Source organism: Phalaenopsis equestris, unplaced genomic scaffold (assembly GCF_001263595.1).
Source record: "Phalaenopsis equestris unplaced genomic scaffold, ASM126359v1 Scaffold000084, whole genome shotgun sequence".
In the NCBI taxonomy this organism is placed as follows: Eukaryota; Viridiplantae; Streptophyta; class Magnoliopsida; order Asparagales; family Orchidaceae; genus Phalaenopsis; species Phalaenopsis equestris.
The window spans coordinates 43,509-56,329 of record NW_018164526.1 but is presented as its reverse complement, the minus strand read 5'-3'; the positions used below and the strand labels follow the sequence as shown (position 1 = coordinate 56,329).

The window sequence follows — 12,821 nt, the reverse complement described above, 5'->3', positions numbered from 1 at the left end:
GTACCGTTTGGATCGCGTGTTTTTCACGCTTATCCGAAAACGTGGTTCCATTTTTACACTAAACGCAAACCGCGGGTCGAACCCCTCGGTCGACCCGCAGGCCGCGTTTAAGGATAAACTACTTATCCTGAAACGCACAAGCTGCTGCAAACACTCCCTAAGTCTTTCTTACACATCATTACCAATTGTTTTTGTCATTATATCTAGACTCACAAATGTATTTTTTTCTGCCGTTTTATATTTTATTAAGTAATTTATTGGATTTTATGTCAACTTTATATTTGATTTAGACTCTATTAATAATAATAATAATAATAATTAAATATATTTGCGAGTTTGTCATTACTTTATTATATATTTTATTTTCTAAATTTGCTTCATTTTTGTCTTTGAACTCCTCAATGTCTAGTGATAGAGAGAGATTAGAGAGAGAAAATTTGGATTTGAATGACTTAGGGCAACTTTAAGAATTGGGATAATTAGGAAGGTTGTTTTTTTAATATGAGGCAAGCTTTGCCACTCCAATCTCATAGTTTAGTTGTTTTATTATTAGGAAGGTTTACATATACATCACTCAATTTTCATTTAGTTACATATCTAACACCTAAACTTCAATTTTTACATATATGTCACATTTTCTATGCATAAAAAATGTGTATTTCATTTTTTTTAAGCTAAAATAGTAGTATATTTTATGTTTTATAAAAGATTTAGGTGGTATAAATGTAAAAAATAATGTTTATGTGTTAGATTTATAAATACATAAAAATTCGGTTATATATAAGTAACACAATACGAAAAAATACTTTTTTTGATGGTCGGTTATGATGAGAAAAATCATCGCTTTTGATATTTCCGACGGTTATAGGCTCGTAATTAAAACGCTTATTGGTAATTCCAAAGTCGACTTATATTCTTACGGTATACATAACTGACGATTTAATATAGTCTCTTTTTTAGAAAAAAAAATTAATATCGTCGGTGTTCATCGCTTCATATAACCGACGAAGGAAACGTTGGTAATAGCGATAATTAAACTGTCGGAAAAGTGTTATACTCGTCGGTTTCATGTGACGCAACATTTCATTGTTTTTTGTTTCAGTAAGGTATCGATTATTAAAACTGACGGTTAAATCGTCGGAAAAGTGTCTCACTCGTTGATCTCTAGTTACGCTTTTAAGCCGTTGGTTAACAATTTCATCGGCTAGTTGTCTGTTTTGGTTGTGGATATGTCAGAAGTTATCATAAAACCGACGGTAAGTCGCTAGAAACTTGTAACATCAAAAAACAAAAAAGGTTCCCCCTTTCGCATTTACATTACTACACATGTTATCACAACAAATAATATACCATTCCAAGCGGTTCAAAAAACTAATATAGTAGTCAAATATTTAATTATCCAATCAAATAACCAAAAAAAAATAAATGAATTTAATCTAAAATATATACATCACCATGTATAAATGTTAAACATAATCATAAAAAAAGTATCACTTAATCATCTTCATCCTCATCGTCCTCCTTCGCTTTCTTCTTCAATGTTGACGCTTCCTTACCACGCTCCCTCATCCGCTGTCGGAAGGAATCTAACTCGGTCTTCAACTTGGCCTCAATGTTGGCCTTTAGCTTTGACTCCATCTGAGCGAAACGGTCATCCATCTTGGCAGAGAAAACAACAACATGACGGGACATCCTCATTCTTCGCTATAGAGGTTGACGTTGCAGATGTATTGGTAGAGGGTTGAGCGTCGTATACAAACCCTTGTGATCTGAGCTCGTAGACTATCATTCTTCTTCTCTCTAGTAGTCTCTCTCAACAGATCGTACTCACGCTCGCTGGTCTTAATATCTCCCGACGACTGAGATCGGCTCTCCTTTAGCTGCTAGAATCTCTTATGCAAAAAAAAAAAAAAAAGTTACATTCAGTTACAACTAACATGCATTAACAACAAACATTTTTAGCTCCTGAATTATATGGGTCGCACGCAATATGTTGTCGATTCAGGACTGGTCGGACTGCCTCTGATGGGTGCGCTCATGTACATCAGTGGCGGAGGACTCTCGCCTCATCTCTACAGTCTGTCCATTTAAAAAAATTACTTAGAATACATCTTCGAACTATAGAAAACTTTAATGAAGGAATGAAATCTTACCAGCCCTCGCTTGTATTATCTATGAGGAAATGCCCGTTGGTGTGCTCGGAGGGCCCCACCGTCCGACCGCCTATTCATTATTGTCTATTCCCTCTTCTTTCGGTAGCCCGGGGAACCTCATACCCTAAGTAGCATGGCAAAAACATCCTCTTAGAGCCACAGAGGACGCTGTCGCGATCTCCAAATGTAGTCAATATGTCCCGGAGATGATTGCTGCTCTTGCAATTGAAGTTTGAAAATGATTTAATTTAATCAAAGTTAGCAAAGGAGAGGAGGTCAGTCTAATATAAATTTGAAAATAATGATTTTAAAAAATTAATAATTTAATTTATGATAAATGTAATATCAGAGTTGATTAATTATTCATGTAACATAATTAATATATATTTAATAATTTAAAAATTCATATATATATATATATATATATATATCGTTTTTTTAACATATATTGCAATGTAGATAAGAGTGTACGCACAAATATAATCATATACCTAAAATTCAAACTTTCTATGCGAATTTTAAATGGAGGTTAATATGCTGAACTGAGCTCACTTGTTGAATGGGCCCATCTGTTTAAGTGACTGCACTGAGCATCTTCCATAGTGGTGACCAAGCCTTCTGAACAACTTTCATAGATGATCATCATTACTAAGAAGGGCACAAGTTCGAAAAGCACCGCCTAAAATCAACGCCACATTCTTATTGTCAAGACATCATGGATGTGTGTCCTACTGCACTAAACACATATTTTTTTTTACTATTCTCTCCTCTTAGAATAAAATGAAAGTCAAGACGAGAAATAGGAAACCTGGATTTTTTCCCATAATCTCTCTCTCTCTCTAAAACCATAGCTTACCAGAGGTCTAAGTTTAACATACAATTCCTGAGGCCTCCTCTCAAGCCTAATATCCATCACTCTTTCATCTCTTTTCCACAAATTGTATGCACTCACGAGTATTACAAGACCCTCTGTTCTAAAATGATTCAATAGTGATAAAACTTTACATATGTCAAACTTGCTATTATAAATATCAAAAACATGATATAATATTTAACAATGGTACACTAAAAAAACACACATAAAATAAAAAAAATGCAAAGTTAGCTTCCTACTTACTGAAAAATAAAAAATATTTGTTAAAACGTAACACAAACTTAAATAAATAAATATTTTTAGAGAGGATTAATGCTACATTTTTCTTATTGTTAAATTTTGAGGAAGAAGAAGTTTATCAATAGAGGAAGCTCTCAAACTGGAGAAAATTTTCCGTCTGAAAATCACACATCCGTACGATCAATTACTGGGTGTCACATCTTTATACATCACATCGGCGGACGACTTTATGCAGGACAAAATATTTTTTTCTCAAATTAGGTGTTATGGTATGGTTCATATATCATATAGGGACGGACGCTGGAACGAAGCGGGGTGGAAGAATCAGTCTAAATCGGGAAGTTACGTTATGTGGGTTGGGGGTGCGGAGGCAACGCCCCGCGGTACGGTACAAGAGGTAATGTTGTAATTACATATTGTACTTAGAATTTACTTTTGGTTTATAAATGAGTTTGTTTGTAATCCCGGGAGGTATCCCTGAATTCTGTAACCCTTTTCTGAATATTAAAAAGAATCGCCGCTCTGCTCCCGAGGACATACGCATCTTTGCAGAACCTCATTAAATCTCTGTGTGTTCTTCTGGATTTGTGTCGATTCTTATTTTTTCTTCGCCCTAATTTTTTAACAAGTAGTATCAGAGCGAGGTTCTAGGCAGAGAAGAAAAATATCGGCGCAGAGGAAGAGGAAGATTTGGAAGAGAATTTCGGCGGTGTTTTCGTTGCATGATTTCGTGTTTCAGCGAAAGGAGGATTCAGAGGAATGAAGATTTCAGCGCAGGAAGAAAATTTGCTAGGGTTGTGGCGATCAGGAGTTTGCAGCTTTTAACAGGAGTTCGCGAGGGTTTGCGACATTCAATTGCGACGCACAGGCGAAGGGGAAGGTGTTCGGTGAGGTTTCCTGCGATAGGAGCATTCACAAAAGGAATGTTCTCTCGGAGAAATTGGAAGGAATCTTTTGATTTGTTTTCTTTGCTAGTTCAATCGGTTTCCTTTGGAGGCTGCTCGATTGGAAGGAATCGATGTTCTCCAAATTCAGCTTTCCCTTCCTGGCATGCGAGAGATTGGAAGGAACCTTAGATTTCCTTTGCATGTACGTGAAAGAAAGCGGAAACATCGGAAATAGAAACCCCCACGGGATTGCGAGCACATTTGATCTTATCTTCACGAGTAGCATTCCATCCTTTCGAATTTGGTTTGTTGAAGGCGGCGGCTGGAGAAGATTTAGAAGCTTCCTTTGGGGTTACGAAATTTTCTTTATTGAGAGGCGCGATTCTCTAAGGTCTGATTATTACTTTACTGGAGGTGATTTACTTTTCTGGAGGTGGCAAAATATTCCTCCAATTTGATTCCTTTGCTGGAGATATTTTGTGGTGCACGTTGTGTTATTCCAGGACGCGGAAGCAGGGAACAGGCGAAGAACCTTGAAGGAATTTTTCAGAAAAAGTTCACAGCAGGAGTAACTTCAAATGACAATTTTTGATGCAAAATTTGAGGTTATGAAGTTTGATGAAACTGGTAACTTCAGATTGTGGCAAACAAGAGTAAAAGATCTGTTGGCTCAACAGAGAATCTTGAAAGCTTTGCGGGCAGCAAAATCAGATGTCATAGAGGATGAAGATGAGAAGAATTACAACAGAAGACTTGCAACGACGAGCGACAACAACTATACGCCTATGTATGACAGATGATGTTATGTATCACGTAATAAATCTGAAGTCTCCAGGGGAGGTATGAAAGAAAGTGGAAGCTCAGTTTATGGCTAAATCTCTGACCAATAAATTGTATCTGAAACAAAAGTTGTATGAACTGAAGATGTAAGAAGGTTCTGATCAGGCACAATATGTTAATGACTTCAATCAATTAATCACAGATTTATCACGGCTTGATGTGATTGTTGAGGATGAAGACTGAGTAATGATTTTGTTGTGTTCACTATTTTCTTCCTATGAACATCTGATGACTACTCTTACATATGGGAAAGAAACTATCAAAGTTGATGAGATCATTGCAGCATTGTTGGCTCAAAACCAGTGGAAGCAGAATGTAGGGGAAAATTCTCATGATGACAGTTTATATGTTAAGGGTAAGCAGAATAGTGGAAGGACGAAAAAGAAGAAGGGTTCTAGAAGGCAAAATTCCAGATCCAAGTCAAAAGACAAAAAAACAATTCATTGCTACAATTACAAGGAGCCAGGTTATATGAAGATAGATTGTCCAAAGCTGAAGAAGCAGACTGGGGAGAAAGGTGATGCATCATCGAAGTTTGTAAATGTGGTGCAAAATGATAATTCAAATTGTAGTGATGAAGATATGCTTTCAGTTTCATTAACTCAGTTCACGGATGCATGGATTCTTGACTTGATTCATTATCACATAACACCCAATATAGAGTGGTTTATTTCATACAGGTCAACTAATTCTGGCTCAGTTTATTTAGGTGATGATATATGCTGCAATATTGTTGATACTGGAGAAGTCAGAATTAAGATGTATGATGACACAGTTAGAACTTTATGTGATGTTAGATATATTCCAGATCTGAAGAATAATTTGATTTCCTTAGGCACTTTACATATAAATGATTTCATTCTTAAGGTAGATGCAGATATGGAAACCATCAGAATTGTTAAGGGTGCACTGACGGTGATGAAAGAAAAGTTAACTGCAGTCAATATCTGCAAACTATTGAGGAGTACAGTTGTAGATGGAGTTCATTCTGTGGAGTCAGATGATGATAGTACAAAACTATGACATATGCGACGTGGGATGACAGAATTGCATAGAAGAAACATGTTGTATGATATTAAAAGGTGCAAGCTCGAACTTTGTAAATTTTGTGTTCTTGGAAAACATACTAGAGTCAGTTTTATGACTGAAAAACATAAAACTAAAGGGATTCTTGATTATGTGCATTCTAATGTATGGGGCCCTAACAGGGAATCTTCATTGGGAGGATCTCAATATTTTGTTACCTTTATTATTGATTATGTGCATTCTAATGTATGGGGCCCTAACAGGGAATCTTCATTGGGAGGATCTCAGTATTTTGTTACCTTTATTGATAATTTCTCTAGGAAAGTTTGAGTGTATTTCTTGAAATAGAAATATGAAGTTTTCTCAAAATTCAAGCTGTGAAAAACTGAGATGGAGAACCAAACTGGCAAAAAGATCAAGTATTTGAGGTCTGATAATGACACAAAGTACACAGATTCGTAGTTTCAGAAGTTCTGTGAGGAGCATGAGATTCAGAGGCATTTTTCAGTGCGCAAGACACCACAGCAGAATGGTGTGACAGAAATGATGAATAGGTCCTTAGCTAAAAGGGCAAGATGTTTGAGATGAATGCAGAGCTTCATAAGTTTTTGGGCAGATGCTGTGAATATGACATGTTATCTCATCCATAGATCACCTCGGGCATCGTTGGGTGGCAAGGTCGCAGAAGAGGTATGGACGGTAATCAAGTTAATTTCAATCGTTTAGAAACTAGCTGTTAATCTCATCTCCTTCCCACGCCTGCACTTTTTCATGGTTGGCTTTGCTCCCCTGACCTCCCATGGCTCTCAGCATACCGTGCACTCATAGTTCCCAACAAATGTGGGATGCAAAGAACATGATGTGCGCTGCAGACCCAAGGCATGGGCGCTATCTGATAGCTTCGATCATGTTTCAGGGCAAGATGAGCACCAAGAAAGCTGTCGACACTATTTTTGGTGTGGGGTTGGCCCGTAAGAAGCTTGCAGAATAAGAACTCATCCTATTTTGTAGAGTGGATTCCCAACAGTGTCAACTTAACAGTTTTAACATCCATCTGCTCCAAATGCAAATCCTAAATGATTATTAATGCAAGCACTGCCCTGATTGCAGTATGTATGACCACAGGAGAAAAAATTTCATCATATTCTATCTCATTCTACTGTGAAAATCCCTTTGCTACCAGTTATATCTCATTCTACTGTGAAAATCCCTTTGCTACCAGTCGAGCCTTAAACTTTTTCAGAAGACTCTCTCTCTCTCTCTCTTCCTACTTTCTTAGATTAATCTTTCTTTCCCTGTCAAGATGCGTGAGATACTTCATGTGCAGGGCGGGCAGTGCGGCAACCAGATCGGAGCCAAGTTCTGGGAGGTGGTGTGCACTGAGCACGGTATTGATACCACCGGAAGGTATCAAGGTGACACAGATCTGCAACTTGAGGTATACTACGACTAGGCCAGTTGCAGGTGCTTTGTACCAAGGGTTGTTCTCATGGATTTTGAACTCGGCACCATGGATAACATAAGGTCCGACCCCTATGGTAAGATCTTTCGCCCTGACAACTTTGTGTTCAGTCAGTCCAGAGCAGGAAACAACTGGGCTAAGGGACACTATATGGAGGGAGCAAAACTCATAAATTCGGTTCTTGATGTCGTTCGCAAGGAGGCTGCGAACTATGACTGTCTACAGGGATTCCACATTTATCATTCATTAGGAGGAGGAATTGGGTCAGGCATGGGAACCCTCCTGATATTCAAGATCAGGGAGGGGTACCCTGATAGAATGATGATGGAGTTCTCCGTCTTCCCTTCTTAAAAGGTTTCAGATACAGTTGTGGGGCCTTACAATGCGACTATCTCAGTTCACGAACTCGTGGAAAATGCTGATGAATGCATGGTCCTTGATAATGAGGCTCTCTATGATATCTGTTTCAGAACCCTTTAACTTTTGACTCCTACCTTTTGGGACTTGAACCATCTAATATCCGCAACAATGACGGGAGTAACATGTTGCTTAATATTCATTCCAATCTTCGGAAACTACTTGTTAATCTCATCCCCTTCCCACGCCTGCAGTTTTTCATGGTTTGCTCCCCTGACCTCCCGTGGCTCTCAGCAATACTGTGCCCTCACAGTTTCGGAGCTCACCCGTAAATGTGGACCCAGAACTATGGGATGCAAAGAACATGATGTGCGCTACAGACCCAAGGCATGGGCGCTATCTGACAGCTTCGGCCATGTTCCGGGGCAAGATGAGCACCAAGGAAGTGGATGAACAAATGATGAATGTGCATAACAAGAACTCAACCTATTTTGTGGAGTGGATTCCCAACAATGTTAAGTTAACAATTTTAACATCCATCTGCTCCAAATGCAAATCCCAAATGGCTACTAATGCAAGCACTGCCCTGATTGAAGTATGTCTGACCACAGGAGAAAATATTTTATCATAATTTATCCCCTTCTGCTGTGAAAATCCCTTTGCTACCAGTTGAGTCTTAAACTTTTCCCCTTCCTTTTCTGATACTGCTAGTTTTCTTTTGTACACCCACTTGCGCCCAATAGTCTTCTTTCCTTCGGGAAACTGAACTAGCTCCCATGTGTGTTTTTGCTACAAAGACTCCATCTCCTCATCCATTGCACTCATCCATTTCTCTTTCTCTTGGCTAGTGATAGCTCCTTGAAAAATGGTTGGATCATCGCTGTTGATGAGAAGTGCACAAGAGACCAAGTCTTCATAACTCAATATACTAGGAGGTCTTATATTGACGAGTCTATGTCTGTCTCTGCTAGATTATAATTTTTCAGATCATCTGGAATGGAATCACCAGGTGTTGGATTTAAACATTCAACTCTCTCAATTTTTTTGGATGTTGTTCTAAATCCATCTGCACTGCATCTGAACTGGAACAGTTCCCTGACACCATGTCTTGATTTTGCTGCAACATCGACTGTTCATCAAAAACTACATCTCTGTTGATCACCATCTTCTTTACAATCGGGTCCCAAAACTTATATCCTTTGACACCTTTCTTGTAGCCTAGAGAGATGCACTTCTTAAATTTTGCATCAAGTTTTGATCTTTCATCTCCTGGTACATGCACATAAGCTGGACAACAAAAAATCTGTAAATGATCGAAATTAACTGGATTACATGTCCATGCCTCTTCTGCGACCTTGCCACCCAACGATGCCTGAGGTGATATATTGATGAGATAACATGTCATATTTACAGACTCCGCCCAAAAACTCTTAGGAAACCCTGCATTCAATATCAAGCATCTTACTCTTTTAGTTAAGGACCTATTCATCCTTTTGGCCACATCATTCTGCTGTGGTGTCTTGCACACTAAAAAATGTCTTTGAATCTCATGCTCCTCACAGAACTTCTGAAACTGCGAATCCTGAAACTTTATGACATTATCGGACCTCAAATACTTAATCTTTCTGCCAGTTTGGTTCTTTATGACATTATCGGACCTCAAATGTTTGGTTTTTCTGCCAGTTTGGTTCTCCACCTCAACTTTCCACAACTTGAATTTAGAAAAGACTTTAGATTTATGCTTCAAAAAATACATCCGAACTTCCCTGGAGAAATCATAAATAAATGTAAAAAAATACTGAGATCCTCCCAATGACGATTCCCTGTTAGGGTCTCATACATCAGAATGCACAAAAACAAGAATCAACACAAATCCAAAAGAACACACAGAAATTTAACGAGGTTCGACAAAGATGCTTACGTCCTCGAAAGTAGAGCGGCGATTCCTTTCAATATTCAAAAAAAGGTTACAAAATTCAGGGATATCTCATGGGGTTACAAACATGCCTATTTATAAGCCCAGGAGTAAACCCTAAGTATAATATTTAATTACAACATTACCCCTGTACTGTACCGCGGGGCGTTCTCCCCGCACCCCCAACCCACATAACGCAACTTCCCAATTTGAACAGATTCTTCTGCTCTGCTCCGCTTTGTTCTAGTGTTTGTCCCTATATAGTATATGATTCATACCATAACAAATCTCTACCTTGGCGAATATCTAGCCCCCTTAGGAGAAAAAGATACCTAGAAGTTACACCTGCAACAATGTGGGTTGGACCACCATGCTTCTCTAGCAATTGCACATATTCAACAAGTCCAAGAAATGCAAGAACTTGTTGATAGTAACTGGCTTGGTTAACATATCAGCTGCATTTTCATCAGTATGAACCTTCTGCGACAGTATCTCACCAGAAGCAATAATTCTCAGATCTTGTGATACCTGACATCAATGTGCTTGGTTCTCGCATGATACACCTGGTTCTTAGCCACTTAAATAACACTATGACTGTCACAATGCAACTGAACTCAACCTTGCTCAATGCCTAGTTCCTTTACTAGCCCATTAAGCCATAAGGCTTCTTTAGCAGCTTCAGCTACTATCATGTACTCAGCTTCAGTTGTAGATAATGCCACAATAGACTTGAACTGTTGATTTCCAACATATAGACCCTCCACCAAGAGTAAACACATACCTAACTGTAGACCTTATGATAACCAATCATCTTGTTGACTGTCAAAAATAATTTCATATCCTACAGTACCCTTCAGATACCTGAAAATCCACTTGACTGCTTTCCAATGTCGCCTTCCAAGTTTAGCCATGTACGGGTTTAGCCATGTATTTGCAGACTCGAGTAACAACATGAGTTAAATCAGGACGAGTACATATCATTGCATACATCAAGCAGCCAACTGCACTGACATATGAAACCTTTGTCATATCTTCGATTCATGTATCTGTCTTAGGACACTGTTCTGAAGAAAGCTTAAAATGATTTGCTAAAGGATTATAGGCTTTGCTTTGCTCATCTCAAACATGTCCATCACTTTCTCAACATAGCCTCGTTGAGATAAACATAATCGTAGTCTCTGTCTCGATGAATCTTCATTCCAAGAATCTTCTTCATAGGACTCGAGTCTTTCATGTCAAATTTCTAGCTCAATAAAGCTTTCAAACCACGAACATCATTCATATTCTTTGCAAAAATCAGTATATCATCAACATACATCAATAGAAAAATAATAGAACGATCATCAAGACACTTCACATAAACACAACAATTATACTCACATCGCTTGTAGCCAATCCGAATCAAGTAGGAGTCAAACCGCTTGTGCTATTGTCTTGGAGACTGTTTCAGCTCATACATTGCTTTCGTTAACCTGCAAACCCGTTTCGTTAACCTGCAAACCAGATGCTCCTGTCCAGGTTGAGTGAACACATCTGACTGATCCATCTAAATCTGCTCCTTCCAATCTCTCGCACGCCAGGAGTAGGCATCGATAATATTTTGTTTCAAAGCCAAATGCGCTAGGAAATGCAAGCTTATAGGGCATGATAGAAGAGCTTCAATTCATCCCACCATATATTTTTTGAGGATATATGGAGGGCCCATATAAGGGGCATGGCCCCACCAGTGAGATGACCCAATTTATTGGAATGGCTATTTTAAAGGTAATTATCACTAGAATTCAAATTACTAAAATAATAATAATAATAATTTCTCTTTATTATACACTTATAATTTATATTAACTTGAGCTAAATATGTTCCGAAATTTTATATAATTTATAAAAAATTTAAGATATTTTGACCAAAATTTAATCTCGTTGACATAATTTTAAAAGGGCAGTTACAATAATAGCCCTCGAATTTTTTTATTTTTGCATGTTTATCGCCCAAGAAAAAACTCTAAATATGCTGAAACTGTAATGAATTAGAAAAAAAATGTAAATTACAATTTTACTTTTATTTTAGAAGATTTACATACCGACCACTCAATTCCAATGTATTTATATAACATCTAGTCTTTCAATTTTACAAATATATCACCTTTCTATGAGTAAAAATGTGTATTTCACTTTTTAGAAGTCAAAATGCGTGATACAAAAGATATGGATGGTATGTATGTAAGACCAAAGTTTAGGTGTCATTATGTAAATACATATGCATGAGGTGGTATGTGTGTAAATACCCCTTTTAAGTTTTATATTTAAATGAAAACCTAATCATCAAATAGGACAATATTAATTTTTTAAGAAAATTGAATGATTTAGAATAAGTTGATTTTTACATTATAATTTTATTAGAGCATCTTACACACCTTGTATAGTTGTTAACAATTCAATTTCTAGCTGACTCAAATGAATTTCGCCCTATTTGTCCCATATTATTGTTTGTTATTGTGCACTCTCACCTCCCAAAAGAGCTCTTAAGGGTGGTGAACAATTCAGGACTTAAATACTGTTTTTCGGCCCTACACATATCCGATGTGGGACTTTTTATCCGTGACATTCTCCTCCATCCAATCACTTGATGCCCTCATCACGGATCGGCTCCACCGAGGGTCCAATCACTTGATGCCCCATCACGGATCGGCTCCACCGAGGGTCCCACTGGACCATGAAGAAACCACACACCTAACAGTCAGAAGAACCCACACACCTGACAGCCAGTAATTTGCTCTGATACCACTTTTCACCTCCCAAAAGAGCTCTTAGGGGTGGTGGGCAGCCCATGACTTAAATACTGTTTTTTTGACCTACATGTCATACACCTAGCCGATGTGGGACTTTTTATCGGTGCAACTCGCTTCCTCCTATCCATTTTTCTTTTTATTTACGCTATATTCCTCCATTTCTTTGAGGTGCGATTCATAGATAAATTCGGATTCAAAAATAAATATGTATGCATGTATGAAAAAAATTAAAGTTTAGTTGTTAGATATGTAAATACATTAAAATTAATTAAATATTTT

The 12,821-nt window shown here is 37.8% G+C and overlaps 1 pseudogene; it reads left to right on the top strand.

The window, feature by feature from the left end:
* The first annotated feature begins 7,264 nt into the window (after nucleotides 1-7,264).
* On the top strand, nucleotides 7,265-11,281 carry LOC110019845 (annotated as a pseudogene).
* Nucleotides 11,282-12,821: the final 1,540 nt, after the last annotated feature.